We start from the raw sequence: 21,473 nt of genomic DNA, 5'->3' as shown, positions 1-21,473 counted from the left end.
GGCTGGACTAGACTATATTAAAGAGACCAGAAACAGGCTGGACTAGACTATATTAAAGATACCAGAAACAGGCTGGACTAGACTATATTAAAGAGACCAGAAACAGGCTGGACTAGACTATATTAAAGAGACCAGAAACAGGCTGGACTAGACTATATTAAAGAGACCAGAAACAGGCTGGACTAGACTATATTAAAGAGACCAGAAACAGGCTGGACTAGACTATATTAAAGAGACCAGAAACAGGCTGGACTAGACTATATTAAAGAGACCAGAAACAGGCTGGACTAGACTATATTAAAGAGACCAGAAACAGGCTGGACTAGACTATATTAAAGAGACCAGAAACAGGCTGGACTAGACTATATTAAAGAGACCAGAAACAGGCTGGACTAGACTATATTAAAGAGACCAGAAACAGGCTGGACTAGACTATATTAAAGAGACCAGAAACAGGCTGGACTAGACTATATTAAAGAGACCAGAAACAGGCTGGACTAGACTATATTAAAGAGACCAGAAACAGGCTGGACTAGACTATATTAAAGAGACCAGAAACAGGCTGGACTAGACTATATTAAAGAGACCAGAAACAGGCTGGACCAGACTATATTAAAGAGACCAGAAACAGGCTGGTACCCAGGCTATATTAAAGAGACCAGAAACAGGCTGGACTAGACTATATTAAAGAGACCAGAAACAGGCTGGACTAGACTATATTAAAGAGACCAGAAACAGGCTGGACTAGACTATATTAAAGAGACCAGAAACAGGCTGGCACCCAGGCTATATTGAAGAGACCAGAAACAGGCTGGCGCCAAGGCTATATTAAAGAGACCAGAAACAGGCTGGTTCCCAGGCTATATTAAAGAGACCAGAAACAGGCTGGTACCCAGGCTATATTAAAGAGAACATAAACAGGCTGGCACCCAGGCTATAATAAAGAGACCAGAAACAGGCTGGTTCCCAGGCTATATTAAAGAGACCAGAAACAGGCTGGTACCCAGGCTATATTAAAGAGAACAGAAACAGGCTGGCACCCAGGCTATATTAAAGAGACCAGAAACAGGCTGGTACCCAGGCTATATTAAAGAGACCAGAAACAGGCTGGCTCCCAGGCTATATTAAAGAGAACAGAAACAGGCTGGCACCCAGGCTATATTAAAGAGACCAGAAACAGGCTGGTACCCAGGCTATATTGAAGAGACCAGAAACAGGCTGGCGCCCAGGCTATATTCAAGAGACCAGAAACAGGCTGGACTAGACTATATTAAAGAGACCAGAAACAGGCTGGACTAGACTATATTAAAGAGACCAGAAACAGGCTGGACTAGACTATATTAAAGAGACCAGAAACAGGCTGGACTAGACTATATTAAAGAGACCAGAAACAGGCTGGACTAGACTATATTAAAGAGACCAGAAACAGGCTGGACTAGACTATATTAAAGAGACCAGAAACAGGCTGGACTAGACTATATTAAAGAGACCAGAAACAGGCTGGACTAGACTATATTAAAGAGACCAGAAACAGGCTGGACTAGACTATATTAAAGAGACCAGAAACAGGCTGGACTAGACTATATTAAAGAGACCAGAAACAGGCTGGTACCCAGGCTATATTAAAGAGACCAGAAACAGGCTGGACTAGACTATATTAAAGAGACCAGAAACAGGCTGGACTAGACTATATTAAAGAGACCAGCAACAGGCTGGACTAGACTATATTAAAGAGACCAGAAACAGGCTGGACTAGACTATATTAAAGAGACCAGAAACAGGCTGGACTAGACTATATTAAAGAGACCAGAAACAGGCTGGACTAGACTATATTAAAGAGACCAGAAACAGGCTGGACTAGACTATATTAAAGAGACCAGAAACAGGCTGGACTAGACTATATTAAAGAGACCAGAAACAGGCTGGACTAGACTATATTAAAGAGACCAGAAACAGGCTGGACTAGACTATATTAAAGAGACCAGAAACAGGCTGGACTAGACTATATTAAAGAGACCAGAAACAGGCTGGACTAGACTATATTAAAGAGACCAGAAACAGGCTGGACTAGACTATATTAAAGAGACCAGAAACAGGCTGGACTAGACTATATTAAAGAGACCAGAAACAGGCTGGACCAGACTATATTAAAGAGACCAGAAACAGGCTGGTACCCAGGCTATATTAAAGAGACCAGAAACAGGCTGGACTAGACTATATTAAAGAGACCAGAAACAGGCTGGACTAGACTATATTAAAGAGACCAGAAACAGGCTGGACTAGACTATATTAAAGAGACCAGAAACAGGCTGGACTAGACTATATTAAAGAGACCAGAAACAGGCTGGACTAGACTATATTAAAGAGACCAGAAACAGGCTGGACTAGACTATATTAAAGAGACCAGAAACAGGCTGGACTAGACTATATTAAAGAGACCAGAAACAGGCTGGACTAGACTATATTAAAGAGACCAGAAACAGGCTGGACTAGACTATATTAAAGAGACCAGAAACAGGCTGGTACCCAGGCTATATTGAAGAGACCAGAAACAGGCTGGACTAGACTATATTAAAGAGACCAGAAACAGGCTGGTACCCAGGCTATATTAAAGAGACCAGAAACAGGCTGGACTAGACTATATTAAAGAGACCAGCAACAGGCTGGACTAGACTATATTAAAGAGACCAGAAACAGGCTGGACTAGACTATATTAAAGAGACCAGAAACAGGCTGGACTAGACTATATTAAAGAGACCAGAAACAGGCTGGACTAGACTATATTAAAGAGACCAGAAACAGGCTGGACTAGACTATATTAAAGAGACCAGAAACAGGCTGGACCAGACTATATTAAAGAGACCAGAAACAGGCTGGTACCCAGGCTATATTAAAGAGACCAGAAACAGGCTGGACTAGACTATATTAAAGAGACCAGAAACAGGCTGGTACCCAGGCTATATTAAAGAGACCAGAAACAGGCTGGACTAGACTATATTAAAGAGACCAGAAACAGGCTGGACTAGACTATATTAAAGAGACCAGAAACAGGCTGGACTAGACTATATTAAAGAGACCAGAAACAGGCTGGACTAGACTATATTAAAGAGACCAGAAACAGGCTGGACTAGACTATATTAAAGAGACCAGAAACAGGCTGGTACCCAGGCTATATTAAAGAGACCAGAAACAGGCTGGACTAGACTATATTAAAGAGACCAGCAACAGGCTGGACTAGACTATATTAAAGAGACCAGAAACAGGCTGGACTAGACTATATTAAAGAGACCAGAAACAGGCTGGACTAGACTATATTAAAGAGACCAGAAACAGGCTGGACTAGACTATATTAAAGAGACCAGAAACAGGCTGGTACCCAGGCTATATTAAAGAGACCAGAAACAGGCTGGCGCCCAGGCTATATTAAAGAGACCAGAAACAGGCTGGCACCCAAGCTATATTAAAGAGACCAGAAACAGGCTGGGCTAGACTATATTAAAGAGACCAGAAACAGGCTGGACTAGACTATATTAAAGAGACCAGAAACAGGCTTGGCTAGACTATATTAAAGAGACCAGAAACAGGCTGGTACCCAGGCTATATTGAAGAGACCAGAAACAGGCTGGTACCCAGGCTATATTAAAGAGACCAGAAACAGGCTGGCGCCCAGGCTATATTAAAGAGACCAGAAACAGGCTGGCACCCAGGCTATGTTAAAGAGACCAGAAACAGGCTGGGCTAGACTATATTAAAGAGACCAGAAACAGGCTGGACTAGAGTATATTAAAGAGACCAGAAACAGGCTGGACTAGACTATATTAAAGAGACCAGAAACAGGCTGGACAAGGCTATATTAAAGAGACCAGAAACAGGCTGGACTAGACTATATTAAAGAGACCAGAAACAGGCTGGACTAGGCTATATTAAAGAGACCAGAAACAGGCTGGACTAGACTATATTAAAGAGACCAGAAACAGGCTGGACTAGACTATATTAAAGAGACCAGAAACAGGCTGGACTAGACTATATTAAAGAGACCAGAAACAGGCTGGACTAGACTATATTAAAGAGACCAGAAACAGGCTGGACTAGGCTATATTAAAGAGACCAGAAACAGGCTGGACTAGACTATATTAAAGAGACCAGAAACAGGCTGGACTAGACTATATTAAAGAGACCAGAAACAGGCTGGACTAGACTATATTAAAGAGACCAGAAACAGGCTGGACTAGACTATATTAAAGAGACCAGCAACAGGCTGGACTAGACTATATTAAAGAGACCAGAAACAGGCTGGACTAGACTATATTAAAGATACCAGAAACAGGCTGGACTAGACTATATTAAAGAGACCAGAAACAGGCTGGACTAGACTATATTAAAGAGACCAGAAACAGGCTGGACTAGACTATATTAAAGAGACCAGAAACAGGCTGGACTAGACTATATTAAAGAGACCAGAAACAGGCTGGACTAGACTATATTAAAGAGACCAGAAACAGGCTGGACTAGACTATATTAAAGAGACCAGAAACAGGCTGGACTAGACTATATTAAAGAGACCAGAAACAGGCTGGACTAGACTATATTAAAGAGACCAGAAACAGGCTGGAATAGACTATATTAAAGAGACCAGAAACAGGCTGGACCAGACTATATTAAAGAGACCAGAAACAGGCTGGACTAGACTATATTAAAGAGACCAGAAACAGGCTGGACTAGACTATATTAAAGAGACCAGAAACAGACTGGACTAGACTATATTAAAGAGACCAGAAACAGGCTGGACTACACTATATTAAAGAGACCAGAAACAGGCTGGACTAGACTATATTAAAGAGACCAGAAACAGGCTGGACTAGACTATATTAAAGAGACCAGAAACAGGCTGGACTAGACTATATTAAAGAGACCAGAAACAGGCTGGTACCCAGGCTATATTAAAGAGACCAGAAACAGGCTGGACTAGACTATATTAAAGAGACCAGAAACAGGCTGGACTAGACTATATTAAAGAGACCAGAAACAGGCTGGTACCCAGGCTATATTAAAGAGACCAGAAACAGGCTGGACTAGACAATATTAAAGAGACCAGAAACAGACTGGTACCCAGGCTATATTAAAGAGACCAGAAACAGGCTGGTACCCAGGCTATATTAAAGAGACCAGAAACAGGCTAGACTAGACTATATTAAAGAGACCAGAAACAGGCTGGACTAGACTATATTAAAGAGACCAGAAACAGGCTGGACTAGACTATATTAAAGAGACCAGAAACAGGCTGGACCAGACTATATTAAAGAGACCAGAAACAGGCTGGACTAGACTATATTAAAGAGACCAGAAACAGGCTGGACTAGACTATATTAAAGAGACCAGAAACAGGCTGGACTAGACTATATTAAAGAGACCAGAAACAGGCTGGACTAGACTATATTAAAGAGACCAGAAACAGGCTGGTACCCAGGATATATTAAAGAGACCAGAAACAGGCTGGACTAGACTATATTAAAGAGACCAGAAACAGGCTGGACTAGACTATATTAAAGAGACCAGAAACAGGCTGGTACCCAGGCTATATTAAAGAGACCAGAAACAGGCTGGACTAGACTATATTAAAGAGACCAGCAACAGGCTGGACTAGACTATATTAAAGAGACCAGAAACAGGCTGGACTAGACTATATTAAAGAGACCAGAAACAGGCTGGTACCCAGGCTATATTAAAGAGACCAGAAACAGGCTGGACTAGACTATATTAAAGAGACCAGAAACAGGCTGGACTAGACTATATTAAAGAGACCAGAAACAGGCTGGACTAGACTATATTAAAGAGACCAGAAACAGGCTGGACTAGACTATATTAAAGAGACCAGAAACAGGCTGGACTAGACTATATTAAAGAGACCAGAAACAGGCTGGACTAGACTATATTAAAGAGACCAGAAACAGGCTGGACCAGACTATATTAAAGAGACCAGAAACAGGCTGGACAAGGCTATATTAAAGAGACCAGAAACAGGCTGGACTAGACTATATTAAAGAGACCAGAAACAGGCTGGACTAGGCTATATTAAAGAGACCAGAAACAGGCTGGACTAGACTATATTAAAGAGACCAGAAACAGGCTGGACTAGACTATATTAAAGAGACCAGAAACAGGCTGGACTAGACTATATTAAAGAGACCAGAAACAGGCTGGACTAGACTATATTAAAGAGACCAGAAACAGGCTGGACTAGGCTATATTAAAGAGACCAGAAACAGGCTGGACTAGACTATATTAAAGAGACCAGAAACAGGCTGGACTAGACTATATTAAAGAGACCAGAAACAGGCTGGACTAGACTATATTAAAGAGACCAGAAACAGGCTGGACTAGACTATATTAAAGAGACCAGCAACAGGCTTGACTAGACTATATTAAAGAGACCAGAAACAGGCTGGACTAGACTATATTAAAGATACCAGAAACAGGCTGGACTAGACTATATTAAAGAGACCAGAAACAGGCTGGACTAGACTATATTAAAGAGACCAGAAACAGGCTGGACTAGACTATATTAAAGAGACCAGAAACAGGCTGGACTAGACTATATTAAAGAGACCAGAAACAGGCTGGACTAGACTATATTAAAGAGACCAGAAACAGGCTGGACTAGACTATATTAAAGAGACCAGAAACAGGCTGGACTAGACTATATTAAAGAGACCAGAAACAGGCTGGACTAGACTATATTAAAGAGACCAGAAACAGGCTGGACTAGACTATATTAAAGAGACCAGAAACAGGCTGGACTAGACTATATTAAAGAGACCAGAAACAGGCTGGACTAGACTATATTAAAGAGACCAGAAACAGGCTGGACCAGACTATATTAAAGAGACCAGAAACAGGCTGGACTGGACTATATTAAAGAGACCAGAAACAGGCTGGACTAGACTATATTAAAGAGACCAGAAACAGACTGGACTAGACTATATTAAAGAGACCAGAAACAGGCTGGACTACACTATATTAAAGAGACCAGAAACAGGCTGGACTAGACTATATTAAAGAGACCAGAAACAGGCTGGACTAGACTATATTAAAGAGACCAGAAACAGGCTGGACTAGACTATATTAAAGAGACCAGAAACAGGCTGGTACCCAGGCTATATTAAAGAGACCAGAAACAGGCTGGACTAGACTATATTAAAGAGACCAGAAACAGGCTGGACTAGACTATATTAAAGAGACCAGAAACAGGCTGGTACCCAGGCTATATTAAAGAGACCAGAAACAGGCTGGACTAGACAATATTAAAGAGACCAGAAACAGACTGGTACCCAGGCTATATTAAAGAGACCAGAAACAGGCTGGTACCCAGGCTATATTAAAGAGACCAGAAACAGGCTGGACTAGACTATATTAAAGAGACCAGAAACAGGCTGGACTAGACTATATTAAAGAGACCAGAAACAGGCTGGACTAGACTATATTAAAGAGACCAGAAACAGGCTGGACCAGACTATATTAAAGAGACCAGAAACAGGCTGGACTAGACTATATTAAAGAGACCAGAAACAGGCTGGACTAGACTATATTAAAGAGACCAGAAACAGGCTGGACTAGACTATATTAAAGAGACCAGAAACAGGCTGGACTAGACTATATTAAAGAGACCAGAAACAGGCTGGTACCCAGGATATATTAAAGAGACCAGAAACAGGCTGGACTAGACTATATTAAAGAGACCAGAAACAGGCTGGACTAGACTATATTAAAGAGACCAGAAACAGGCTGGTACCCAGGCTATATTAAAGAGACCAGAAACAGGCTGGACTAGACTATATTAAAGAGACCAGCAACAGGCTGGACTAGACTATATTAAAGAGACCAGAAACAGGCTGGACTAGACTATATTAAAGAGACCAGAAACAGGCTGGTACCCAGGCTATATTAAAGAGACCAGAAACAGGCTGGACTAGACTATATTAAAGAGACCAGAAACAGGCTGGACTAGACTATATTAAAGAGACCAGAAACAGGCTGGACTAGACTATATTAAAGAGACCAGAAACAGGCTGGACTAGACTATATTAAAGAGACCAGAAACAGGCTGGACTAGACTATATTAAAGAGACCAGAAACAGGCTGGACCAGACTATATTAAAGAGACCAGAAACAGGCTGGTACCCAGGCTATATTAAAGAGACCAGAAACAGGCTGGTACCCAGACTATATTAAAGAGACCAGAAACAGACTGGTAAACAGGCTATATTAAAGAGACCAGAAACAGGCTGGACTAGACTATATTAAAGAGACCAGAAACAGGCTGGACTAGACTATATTAAAGAGACCAGAAACAGGCTGGACTAGACTATATTAAAGAGACCAGAAACAGGCTGGACTAGACTATATTAAAGAGACCAGAAACAGGCTGGACTAGACTATATTAAAGAGACCAGAAACAGGCTGGACCAGACTATATTAAAGAGACCAGAAAAAGGCTGGTACCCAGGCTATATTAAAGAGACCAGAAACAGGCTGGACTAGACTATATTAAAGAGACCAGAAACAGGCTGGACTAGACTATATTAAAGAGACCAGAAACAGGCTGGACTAGACTATATTAAAGAGACCAGAAACAGGCTGGACTAGACTATATTAAAGAGACCAGAAACAGGCTGGACTAGACTATATTAAAGAGACCAGAAACAGGCTGGACTAGACTATATTAAAGAGACCAGAAACAGGCTGGACTATATTAAAGAGACCAGAAACAGGCTGGACCAGACTATATTAAAGAGACCAGAAACAGGCTGGTACCCAGGCTATATTGAAGAGACCAGAAACAGGCTGGACTAGACTATATTAAAGAGACCAGAAACAGGCTGGTACCCAGGCTATATTAAAGAGACCAGAAACAGGCTGGACTAGACTATATTAAAGAGACCAGAAACAGGCTGGACTAGACTATATTAAAGAGACCAGAAACAGGCTGGACTAGACTATATTAAAGAGACCAGAAACAGGCTGGACTAGACTATATTAAAGAGACCAGAAACAGGCTGGACTAGACTATATTAAAGAGACCAGAAACAGGCTGGCACCCAGGCTATATTAAAGAGACCAGAAACAGGCTGGACTAGACTATATTAAAGAGACCAGAAACAGGCTGGACTAGACTATATTAAAGAGACCAGAAACAGGCTGGACTAGACTATATTAAAGAGACCAGAAACAGGCTGGACTAGACTATATTAAAGAGACCAGAAACAGGCTGGACTAGACTATATTAAAGAGACCAGAAACAGGCTGGACTAGACTATATTAAAGAGACCAGAAACAGGCTGGACTAGACTATATTAAAGAGACCAGAAAAAGGCTGGTACCCAGGCTATATTAAAGAGACCAGAAACAGGCTGGACTAGACTATATTAAAGAGACCAGAAACAGGCTGGACTAGACTATATTAAAGAGACCAGAAACAGGCTGGACCAGACTATATTAAAGAGACCAGAAACAGGCTGGACTAGACTATATTAAAGAGACCAGAAACAGGCTGGACTAGACTATATTAAAGAGACCAGAAACAGGCTGGACTAGACTATATTAAAGAGACCAGAAACAGGCTGGACTATATTAAAGAGACCAGAAACAGGCTGGACCAGACTATATTAAAGAGACCAGAAACAGGCTGGTACCCAGGCTATATTGAAGAGACCAGAAACAGGCTGGACTAGACTATATTAAAGAGACCAGAAACAGGCTGGTACCCAGGCTATATTAAAGAGACCAGAAACAGGCTGGACTAGACTATATTAAAGAGACCAGAAACAGGCTGGACTAGACTATATTAAAGAGACCAGAAACAGGCTGGACTAGACTATATTAAAGAGACCAGAAACAGGCTGGACTAGACTATATTAAAGAGACCAGAAACAGGCTGGCACCCAGGCTATATTAAAGAGACCAGAAACAGGCTGGACTAGACTATATTAAAGAGACCAGAAACAGGCTGGACTAGACTATATTAAAGAGACCAGAAACAGGCTGGTACCCAGGCTATATTGAAGAGACCAGAAACAGGCTGGACTAGACTATATTAAAGAGACCAGAAACAGGCTGGACTAGACTATATTAAAGAGACCAGAAACAGGCTGGACTAGACTATATTAAAGAGACCAGAAACAGGCTGGACTAGACTATATTAAAGAGACCAGAAACAGGCTGGACCAGACTATATTAAAGAGACCAGAAACAGGCTGGTACCCAGGCTATATTAAAGAGACCAGAAACAGGCTGGACTAGACTATATTAAAGAGACCAGAAACAGGCTGGTACCCAGGCTATATTAAAGAGACCAGAAACAGGCTGGACTAGACTATATTAAAGAGACCAGCAACAGGCTGGACCAGACTATATTAAAGAGACCAGAAACAGACTGGTACCCAGGCTATATTAAAGAGACCAGAAACAGGCTGGTACCCAGACTATATTAAAGAGACCAGAAACAGACTGGTACCCAGGCTATATTAAAGAGACCAGAAACAGGCTGGACTAGACTATATTAAAGAGACCAGAAACAGGCTGGACTAGACTATATTAAAGAGACCAGAAACAGGCTGGTACCCAGGCTATATTGAAGAGACCAGAAACAGGCTGGACTAGACTATATTAAAGAGACCAGAAACAGGCTGGACTAGACTATATTAAAGAGACCAGAAACAGGCTGGACTATATTAAAGAGACCAGAAACAGGCTGGACCAGACTATATTAAAGAGACCAGAAACAGGCTGGTACCCAGGCTATATTGAAGAGACCAGAAACAGGCTGGACTAGACTATATTAAAGAGACCAGAAACAGGCTGGTACCCAGGCTATATTAAAGAGACCAGAAACAGGCTGGACTAGACTATATTAAAGAGACCAGAAACAGGCTGGACTAGACTATATTAAAGAGACCAGAAACAGGCTGGACTAGACTATATTGAAGAGACCAGAAACAGGCTGGACTAGACTATATTAAAGAGACCAGAAACAGGCTGGACCAGACTATATTAAAGAGACCAGAAACAGGCTGGTACCGAGGCTATATTAAAGAGACCAGAAACAGACTGGACTAGACTATATTAAAGAGACCAGAAACAGGCTGGTACCCAGACTATATTAAAGAGACCAGAAACAGACTGGTACCCAGGCTATATTAAAGAGACCAGAAACAGGCTGGTACCCAGACTATATTAAAGAGACCAGAAACAGACTGGTACCCAGGCTATATTAAAGAGACCAGAAACAGGCTGGTACCCAGACTATATTAAAGAGACCAGAAACAGACTGGTACCCAGGCTATATTAAAGAGACCAGAAACAGGCTGGACTAGACTATATTAAAGAGACCAGAAACAGGCTGGACTAGACTATATTAAAGAGACCAGAAACAGGCTGGACTAGACTATATTAAAGAGACCAGAAACAGGCTGGTACCCAGGCTATATTGAAGAGACCAGAAACAGGCTGGACTAGACTATATTAAAGAGACCAGAAACAGGCTGGACTAGACTATATTAAAGAGACCAGAAACAGGCTGGACTATATTAAAGAGACCAGAAACAGGCTGGACCAGACTATATTAAAGAGACCAGAAACAGGCTGGTACCCAGGCTATATTGAAGAGACCAGAAACAGGCTGGACTAGACTATATTAAAGAGACCAGAAACAGGCTGGTACCCAGGCTATATTAAAGAGACCAGAAACAGGCTGGACTAGACTATATTAAAGAGACCAGAAACAGGCTGGACTAGACTATATTAAAGAGACCAGAAACAGGCTGGACTAGACTATATTAAAGAGACCAGAAACAGGCTGGACTAGACTATATTAAAGAGACCAGAAACAGGCTGGCACCCAGGCTATATTAAAGAGACCAGAAACAGGCTGGACTAGACTATATTAAAGAGACCAGAAACAGGCTGGACTAGACTATATTAAAGAGACCAGAAACAGGCTGGACTAGACTATATTAAAGAGACCAGAAACAGGCTGGACTAGACTATATTAAAGAGACCAGAAACAGGCTGGACTAGACTATATTAAAGAGACCAGAAACAGGCTGGACTAGACTATATTAAAGAGACCAGAAACAGGCTGGACTAGACTATATTAAAGAGACCAGAAAAAGGCTGGTACCCAGGCTATATTAAAGAGACCAGAAACAGGCTGGACTAGACTATATTAAAGAGACCAGAAACAGGCTGGACTAGACTATATTAAAGAGACCAGAAACAGGCTGGACCAGACTATATTAAAGAGACCAGAAACAGGCTGGACTAGACTATATTAAAGAGACCAGAAACAGGCTGGACTAGACTATATTAAAGAGACCAGAAACAGGCTGGACTAGACTATATTAAAGAGACCAGAAACAGGCTGGACTATATTAAAGAGACCAGAAACAGGCTGGACCAGACTATATTAAAGAGACCAGAAACAGGCTGGTACCCAGGCTATATTGAAGAGACCAGAAACAGGCTGGACTAGACTATATTAAAGAGACCAGAAACAGGCTGGTACCCAGGCTATATTAAAGAGACCAGAAACAGGCTGGACTAGACTATATTAAAGAGACCAGAAACAGGCTGGACTAGACTATATTAAAGAGACCAGAAACAGGCTGGACTAGACTATATTAAAGAGACCAGAAACAGGCTGGACTAGACTATATTAAAGAGACCAGAAACAGGCTGGCACCCAGGCTATATTAAAGAGACCAGAAACAGGCTGGACTAGACTATATTAAAGAGACCAGAAACAGGCTGGACTAGACTATATTAAAGAGACCAGAAACAGGCTGGTACCCAGGCTATATTGAAGAGACCAGAAACAGGCTGGACTAGACTATATTAAAGAGACCAGAAACAGGCTGGACTAGACTATATTAAAGAGACCAGAAACAGGCTGGACTAGACTATATTAAAGAGACCAGAAACAGGCTGGACTAGACTATATTAAAGAGACCAGAAACAGGCTGGACCAGACTATATTAAAGAGACCAGAAACAGGCTGGTACCCAGGCTATATTAAAGAGACCAGAAACAGGCTGGACTAGACTATATTAAAGAGACCAGAAACAGGCTGGTACCCAGGCTATATTAAAGAGACCAGAAACAGGCTGGACTAGACTATATTAAAGAGACCAGAAACAGGCTGGACCAGACTATATTAAAGAGACCAGAAACAGACTGGTACCCAGGCTATATTAAAGAGACCAGAAACAGGCTGGTACCCAGACTATATTAAAGAGACCAGAAACAGACTGGTACCCAGGCTATATTAAAGAGACCAGAAACAGGCTGGACTAGACTATATTAAAGAGACCAGAAACAGGCTGGACTAGACTATATTAAAGAGACCAGAAACAGGCTGGTACCCAGGCTATATTGAAGAGACCAGAAACAGGCTGGACTAGACTATATTAAAGAGACCAGAAACAGGCTGGACTAGACTATATTAAAGAGACCAGAAACAGGCTGGACTATATTAAAGAGACCAGAAACAGGCTGGACCAGACTATATTAAAGAGACCAGAAACAGGCTGGTACCCAGGCTATATTGAAGAGACCAGAAACAGGCTGGACTAGACTATGTTAAAGAGACCAGAAACAGGCTGGTACCCAGGCTATATTAAAGAGACCAGAAACAGGCTGGACTAGACTATATTAAAGAGACCAGAAACAGGCTGGACTAGACTATATTAAAGAGACCAGAAACAGGCTGGACTAGACTATATTGAAGAGACCAGAAACAGGCTGGACTAGACTATATTAAAGAGACCAGAAACAGGCTGGACCAGACTATATTAAAGAGACCAGAAACAGGCTGGTACCCAGGCTATATTAAAGAGACCAGAAACAGACTGGACTAGACTATATTAAAGAGACCAGAAACAGGCTGGTACCCAGACTATATTAAAGAGACCAGAAACAGACTGGTACCCAGGCTATATTGAAGAGACCAGAAACAGGCTGGACTAGACTATATTAAAGAGACCAGAAACAGGCTGGACTAGACTATATTAAAGAGACCAGAAACAGGCTGGACTATATTAAAGAGACCAGAAACAGGCTGGACCAGACTATATTAAAGAGACCAGAAACAGGCTGGTACCCAGGCTATATTGAAGAGACCAGAAACAGGCTGGACTAGACTATATTAAAGAGACCAGAAACAGGCTGGTACCCAGGCTATATTAAAGAGACCAGAAACAGGCTGGACTAGACTATATTAAAGAGACCAGAAACAGGCTGGACTAGACTATATTAAAGAGACCAGAAACAGGCTGGACTAGACTATATTAAAGAGACCAGAAACAGGCTGGACTAGACTATATTAAAGAGACCAGAAACAGGCTGGTACCCAGGCTATATTAAAGAGACCAGAAACAGGCTGGACTAGACTATATTAAAGAGACCAGAAACAGGCTGGTACCCAGGCTATATTAAAGAGACCAGAAACAGGCTGGACTAGACTATATTAAAGAGACCAGCAACAGGCTGGACCAGACTATATTAAAGAGACCAGAAACAGACTGGTACCCAGGCTATATTAAAGAGACCAGAAACAGGCTGGTACCCAGACTATATTAAAGAGACCAGAAACAGACTGGTACCCAGGCTATATTAAAGAGACCAGAAACAGGCTGGACTAGACTATATTAAAGAGACCAGAAACAGGCTGGACTAGACTATATTAAAGAGACCAGAAACAGGCTGGTACCCAGGCTATATTGAAGAGACCAGAAACAGGCTGGACTAGACTATATTAAAGAGACCAGAAACAGGCTGGACTAGACTATATTAAAGAGACCAGAAACAGGCTGGACTATATTAAAGAGACCAGAAACAGGCTGGACCAGACTATATTAAAGAGACCAGAAACAGGCTGGTACCCAGGCTATATTGAAGAGACCAGAAACAGGCTGGACTAGACTATGTTAAAGAGACCAGAAACAGGCTGGTACCCAGGCTATATTAAAGAGACCAGAAACAGGCTGGACTAGACTATATTAAAGAGACCAGAAACAGGCTGGACTAGACTATATTAAAGAGACCAGAAACAGGCTGGACTAGACTATATTGAAGAGACCAGAAACAGGCTGGACTAGACTATATTAAAGAGACCAGAAACAGGCTGGACCAGACTATATTAAAGAGACCAGAAACAGGCTGGTACCCAGGCTATATTAAAGAGACCAGAAACAGACTGGACTAGACTATATTAAAGAGACCAGAAACAGGCTGGTACCCAGACTATATTAAAGAGACCAGAAACAGACTGGTACCCAGGCTATATTGAAGAGACCAGAAACAGGCTGGACTAGACTATATTAAAGAGACCAGAAACAGGCTGGACTAGACTATATTAAAGAGACCAGAAACAGGCTGGACTATATTAAAGAGACCAGAAACAGGCTGGACCAGACTATATTAAAGAGACCAGAAACAGGCTGGTACCCAGGCTATATTGAAGAGACCAGAAACAGGCTGGACTAGACTATATTAAAGAGACCAGAAACAGGCTGGTACCCAGGCTATATTAAAGAGACCAGAAACAGGCTGGACTAGACTATATTAAAGAGACCAGAAACAGGCTGGACTAGACTATATTAAAGAGACCAGAAACAGGCTGGACTAGACTATATTAAAGAGACCAGAAACAGGCTGGACTAGACTATATTAAAGAGACCAGAAACAGGCTGGACTAGACTATATTAAAGAGACCAGAAACAGGCTGGCACCCAGGCTATATTAAAGAGACCAGAAACAGGCTGGACTAGACTATATTAAAGAGACCAGAAACAGGCTGGACTAGACTATATTAAAGAGACCAGAAACAGGCTGGACTAGACTATATTAAAGAGACCAGAAACAGGCTGGACTAGACTATATTAAAGAGACCAGAAACAGGCTGGACTAGACTATATTAAAGAGACCAGAAACAGGCTGGACTAGACTATATTAAAGAGACCAGAAACAGGCTGGACTAGACTATATTAAAGAGACCAGAAAAAGGCTGGTACCCAGGCTATATTAAAGAGACCAGAAACAGGCTGGACTAGACTATATTAAAGAGACCAGAAACAGGCTGGACTAGACTATATTAAAGAGACCAGAAACAGGCTGGACCAGACTATATTAAAGAGACCAGAAACAGGCTGGACTAGACTATATTAAAGAGACCAGAAACAGGCTGGACTAGACTATATTAAAGAGACCAGAAACAGGCTGGACTAGACTATATTAAAGAGACCAGAAACAGGCTGGACTATATTAAAGAGACCAGAAACAGGCTGGACCAGACTATATTAAAGAGACCAGAAACAGGCTGGTACCCAGGCTATATTGAAGAGACCAGAAACAGGCTGGACTAGACTATATTAAAGAGACCAGAAACAGGCTGGTACCCAGGCTATATTAAAGAGACCAGAAACAGGCTGGACTAGACTATATTAAAGAGACCAGAAACAGGCTGGACTAGACTATATTAAAGAGACCAGAAACAGGCTGGACTAGACTATATTAAAGAGACCAGAAACAGGCTGGACTAGACTATATTAAAGAGACCAGAAACAGGCTGGCACCCAGGCTATATTAAAGAGACCAGAAACAGGCTGGACTAGACTATATTAAAGAGACCAGAAACAGGCTGGACTAGACTATATTAAAGAGACCAGAAACAGGCTGGTACCCAGGCTATATTGAAGAGACCAGAAACAGGCTGGACTAGACTATATTAAAGAGACCAGAAACAGGCTGGACTAGACTATATTAAAGAGACCAGAAACAGGCTGGACTAGACTATATTAAAGAGACCAGAAACAGGCTGGACTAGACTATATTAAAGAGACCAGAAACAGGCTGGACCAGACTATATTAAAGAGACCAGAAACAGGCTGGTACCCAGGCTATATTAAAGAGACCAGAAACAGGCTGGACTAGACTATATTAAAGAGACCAGAAACAGGCTGGTACCCAGGCTATATTAAAGAGACCAGAAACAGGCTGGACTAGACTATATTAAAGAGACCAGCAACAGGCTGGACCAGACTATATTAAAGAGACCAGAAACAGACTGGTACCCAGGCTATATTAAAGAGACCAGAAACAGGCTGGTACCCAGACTATATTAAAGAGACCAGAAACAGACTGGTACCCAGGCTATATTAAAGAGACCAGAAACAGGCTGGACTAGACTATATTAAAGAGACCAGAAACAGGCTGGACTAGACTATATTAAAGAGACCAGAAACAGGCTGGTACCCAGGCTATATTGAAGAGACCAGAAACAGGCTGGACTAGACTATATTAAAGAGACCAGAAACAGGCTGGACTAGACTATATTAAAGAGACCAGAAACAGGCTGGACTATATTAAAGAGACCAGAAACAGGCTGGACCAGACTATATTAAAGAGACCAGAAACAGGCTGGTACCCAGGCTATATTGAAGAGACCAGAAACAGGCTGGACTAGACTATATTAAAGAGACCAGAAACAGGCTGGTACCCAGGCTATATTAAAGAGACCAGAAACAGGCTGGACTAGACTATATTAAAGAGACCAGAAACAGGCTGGACTAGACTATATTAAAGAGACCAGAAACAGGCTGGACTAGACTATATTGAAGAGACCAGAAACAGGCTGGACTAGACTATATTAAAGAGACCAGAAACAGGCTGGACCAGACTATATTAAAGAGACCAGAAACAGGCTGGTACCCAGGCTATATTAAAGAGACCAGAAACAGACTGGACTAGACTATATTAAAGAGACCAGAAACAGGCTGGTACCCAGACTATATTAAAGAGACCAGAAACAGACTGGTACCCAGGCTATATTAAAGAGACCAGAAACAGGCTGGTACCCAGACTATATTAAAGAGACCAGAAACAGACTGGTACCCAGGCTATATTAAAGAGACCAGAAACAGGCTGGTACCCAGACTATATTAAAGAGACCAGAAACAGACTGGTACCCAGGCTATATTAAAGAGACCAGAAACAGGCTGGACTAGACTATATTAAAGAGACCAGAAACAGGCTGGACTAGACTATATTAAAGAGACCAGAAACAGGCTGGACTAGACTATATTAAAGAGACCAGAAACAGGCTGGTACCCAGGCTATATTGAAGAGACCAGAAACAGGCTGGACTAGACTATATTAAAGAGACCAGAAACAGGCTGGACTAGACTATATTAAAGAGACCAGAAACAGGCTGGACTATATTAAAGAGACCAGAAACAGGCTGGACCAGACTATATTAAAGAGACCAGAAACAGGCTGGTACCCAGGCTATATTGAAGAGACCAGAAACAGGCTGGACTAGACTATATTAAAGAGACCAGAAACAGGCTGGTACCCAGGCTATATTAAAGAGACCAGAAACAGGCTGGACTAGACTATATTAAAGAGACCAGAAACAGGCTGGACTAGACTATATTAAAGAGACCAGAAACAGGCTGGTACCCAGGCTATATTAAAGAGACCAGAAACAGGCTGGACTAGACTATATTAAAGAGACAAGAAACAGGCTGGTACCCAGGCTATATTAAAGAGACCAGAAACAGGCTGGACTAGACTATATTAAAGAGACCAGAAACAGGCTGGACTAGACTATATTAAAGAGACCAGAAACAGACTGGTACCCAGGCTATATTAAAGAGACCAGAAACAGGCTGGACTAGACTATATTAAAGAGACCAGAAACAGGCTGGACTAGACTATATTAAAGAGACCAGAAACAGACTGGTACCCAGGCTATATTGAAGAGACCAGAAACAGGCTGGACTAGACTATATTAAAGAGACCAGAAACAGACTGGTACCCAGGCTATATTAAAGAGACCAGAAACAGGCTGGACTAGACTATATTAAAGAGACCAGAAACAGGCTGGACTAGACTATATTAAAGAGACCAGAAACAGGCTGGACTAGACTATATTAAAGAGACCAGAAACAGGCTGGTACCCAGGCTATATTGAAGAGACCAGAAACAGGCTGGACTAGACTATATTAAAGAGACCAGAAACAGGCTGGACTAGACTATATTAAAGAGACCAGAAAAGGGCTGGACTATATTAAAGAGACCAGAAACAGGCTGGACCAGACTATATTAAAGAGACCAGAAACAGGCTGGTACCCAGGCTATATTGAAGAGACCAGAAACAGGCTGGACTAGACTATATTAAAGAGACCAGAAACAGGCTGGTACCCAGGCTATATTAAAGAGACCAGAAACAGGCTGGACTAGACTATATTAAAGAGACCAGAAACAGGCTGGACTAGACTATATTAAAGAGACCAGAAACAGGCTGGACTAGACTATATTAAAGAGACCAGAAACAGGCTGGACTAGACTATATTAAAGAGACCAGAAACAGGCTGGACCAGACTATATTAAAGAGACCAGAAACAGGCTGGACTAGACTATATTAAAGAGACCAGAAACAGGCTGGACTAGACTATATTAAAGAGACCAGAAACAGGCTGGACTAGACTATATTAAAGAGACCAGAAACAGGCTGGACTAGACTATATTAAAGAGACCAGAAACAGACTGGTACCCAGGCTATATTGAAGAGACCAGAAACAGGCTGGACTAGACTATATTAAAGAGACCAGAAACAGACTGGTACCCAGGCTATATTAAAGAGACCAGAAACAGGCTGGACTAGACTATATTAAAGAGACCAGAAACAGGCTGGACTAGACTATATTAAAGAGACCAGAAACAGGCTGGACTAGACTATATTAAAGAGACCAGAAACAGGCTGGTACCCAGGCTATATTGAAGAGACCAGAAACAGGCTGGACTAGACTATATTAAAGAGACCAGAAACAGGCTGGACTAGACTATATTAAAGAGACCAGAAACAGGCTGGACTATATTAAAGAGACCAGAAACAGACTGGTACCCAGGCTATATTAAAGAGACCAGAAACAGGCTGGACTAGACTATATTAAAGAGACCAGAAACAGGCTGGACTAGACTATATTAAAGAGACCAGAAACAGACTGGTACCCAGGCTATATTGAAGAGACCAGAAACAGGCTGGACTAGACTATATTAAAGAGACCAGAAACAGACTGGTACCCAGGCTATATTAAAGAGACCAGAAACAGGCTGGACTAGACTATATTAAAGAGACCAGAAACAGGCTGGACTAGACTATATTAAAGAGACCAGAAACAGGCTGGACTAGACTATATTAAAGAGACCAGAAACAGGCTGGTACCCAGGCTATATTGAAGAGACCAGAAACAGGCTGGACTAGACTATATTAAAGAGACCAGAAACAGGCTGGACTAGACTATATTAAAGAGACCAGAAACAGGCTGGACTATATTAAAGAGACCAGAAACAGGCTGGACCAGACTATATTAAAGAGACCAGAAACAGGCTGGTACCCAGGCTATATTGAAGAGACCAGAAACAGGCTGGACTAGACTATATTAAAGAGACCAGAAACAGGCTGGTACCCAGGCTATATTAAAGAGACCAGAAACAGGCTGGACTAGACTATATTAAAGAGACCAGAAACAGGCTGGACTAGACTATATTAAAGAGACCAGAAACAGGCTGGACTAGACTATATTAAAGAGACCAGAAACAGGCTGGACTAGACTATATTAAAGAGACCAGAAACAGGCTGGACCAGACTATATTAAAGAGACCAGAAACAGGCTGGACTAGACTATATTAAAGAGACCAGAAACAGGCTGGACTAGACTATATTAAAGAGACCAGAAACAGGCTGGACTAGACTATATTAAAGAGACCAGAAACAGGCTGGTACCCAGGCTATATTAAAGAGACCAGAAACAGGCTGGACTAGACTATATTAAAGAGACGAGAAACAGGCTGGTACCCAGGCTATATTAAAGAGACCAGAAACAGGCTGGACTAGACTATATTAAAGAGACCAGAAACAGGCTGGTACCCAGGCTATATTAAAGAGACCAGAAACAGGCTGGACTAGACTATATTAAAGAGACAAGAAACAGGCTGGTACCCAGGCTATATTAAAGAGACCAGAAACAGGCTGGACTAGACTATATTAAAGAGACCAGAAACAGGCTGGACTAGACTATATTAAAGAGACCAGAAACAGACTGGACTAGACTATATTAAAGAGACCAGAAACAGGCTGGACTAGACTATATTAAAGAGACCAGAAACAGGCTGGTACCCAGGATATATTAAAGAGACCAGAAACAGGCTGGACTAGACTATATTAAAGAGACCAGAAACAGGCTGGTACCCAGGATATATTAAAGAGACCAGAAACAGGCTGGACTAGACTATATTAAAGAGACCAGAAACAGGCTGGTACCCAGGATATATTAAAGAGACCAGAAACAGGCTGGACTAGACTATATTAAAGAGACCAGAAACAGGCTGGACTAGACTATATTAAAGAGACCAGAAAC

General features: G+C 41.8%; 1 protein-coding gene across 3 annotated transcripts in view; it reads right to left on the bottom strand.

The window, feature by feature from the left end:
* Positions 1-21,473, bottom strand: part of LOC110503217 (1-phosphatidylinositol 4,5-bisphosphate phosphodiesterase eta-1) — an 84,920-nt gene that overhangs the window by 14,155 nt on the left and 49,292 nt on the right. The window lies entirely within an intron of this gene.

Source organism: Oncorhynchus mykiss, chromosome 24, assembly GCF_057628025.1.
Source record: "Oncorhynchus mykiss isolate SJ-2025 chromosome 24, ASM5762802v1, whole genome shotgun sequence".
Classification (NCBI taxonomy): domain Eukaryota; kingdom Metazoa; phylum Chordata; class Actinopteri; order Salmoniformes; family Salmonidae; genus Oncorhynchus; species Oncorhynchus mykiss.
Note: the sequence above shows the minus strand (reverse complement) of the source record. Positions and strands in the feature narration are given on the sequence as shown.